We start from the raw sequence: 1,522 nt of genomic DNA on the forward strand, positions 1-1,522 counted from the left end.
TTACTTGTAATTTGAATCAATGTGATTCGAATTATTCACACACGCAGACACACTATAGTTCGAATCAACCTTATTCGAATTACACTCACAGTAATTTGAATTGGGGTGGTTCGAATTACACTCACACACTTTGCATATAGTAATTCGAATTGGTCAGATTCGAATTACTCATTATTTAATTCTGCCCATTCTTTTATTAAAAAATTAATAATTGATTAAAAAAATTAATAATTTAAAAATTAAAAAATATATATATTTTATTTCATGCATTAAAAAAAGCTAACAAAATATTTAATTACGAGACTTCTTTAAAATATTAATGAGTTATCAATTCGAATTTCATACAATACTCTTTTGCCCATTTTTAATAGCTCATAAATATTTTTTTAATAAATTTATTTAAATTATACCACAAAAAATATTTTATTCTATACAAAATAATTTTAAAAAATAGCTTAAAAGATGTTAGGAGTACTATAAAAATTTGTAATGTCCTAATGACTTAGGACATTAAAGAAATACTCTACATAGTCAATAATAATTTAAAAATTAAAATAAATATACTTATAACCAGTATTTACCTAAAATACTAGAATATTACAAACTTTTATAGTATTCCTAATATTTTTTAAGCCATTTTTTAAAAAATGTTTTGCATAGAAAATGGTTTAAAATGTCCTTTATTCTATGCAAAATAATTTTTAAAAAAATGGCTTAAAAAATGTTAGGAGTACTATAAAAATTTATAATGTCCTAATGACTTAGAACATTAAAAAAATACTCTACATAGTCAATAATAATTTAAAAATTAAAATAAATATAGTTATAACCCGTATTTACCTAAAATACTAGAATATTACAAACTTTTATAGTACTCCAAACATTTTTTAAGCCTTTTTTTAAAATTATTTTGCATAAAAAATGGCTTAAAATGCCCTTTATTCTATGCAAAATAATTTTAAAAAAATGGTTTAAAAAATGTTAGGAGTATTATAAAAATTTGTAATGTCCTAATGACTTAGAACATTAAAGAAATACTCTACATAGTCAATAATAATTTAAAAATTAAAATAAATATAGTTATAACCAGTATTTACTTAAATTACTAGAATATTATAAACTTTTATAGTACTCCTAACATTTTTTAAGCCATTTTTTTGAGTAATTCGAAACATCCCAATTCGAATTACTATGAGAACGAAAAATGAGTAATTCGAAACTGGTCAATTCGAATTACTATGGATAACGTGTAAGTGTAATTCGAATCACCCTGATTCGAATTACTGTGGATGTATTTCGAATTAGGTTGATTCGAATTATAGTGTGTCTGCGTGTGTGACTAAATCGAATCATATTGATTCGAATTACATGTAATTCTAGTTCGAAACATACTGATTCGAACTATATAATAACGTGTTTGAATTCATAAATCAATTTTTCATTTGGTTTATTTGTGTAAAATTTTGTTCTCCTTAACTTATTATAGTGTTTTACCCTTTTATTTATTATCTTATTTTTATGA

This window comes from Arachis ipaensis, chromosome B04, assembly GCF_000816755.2.
Source record: "Arachis ipaensis cultivar K30076 chromosome B04, Araip1.1, whole genome shotgun sequence".
Taxonomy (NCBI): Eukaryota; Viridiplantae; Streptophyta; class Magnoliopsida; order Fabales; family Fabaceae; genus Arachis; species Arachis ipaensis.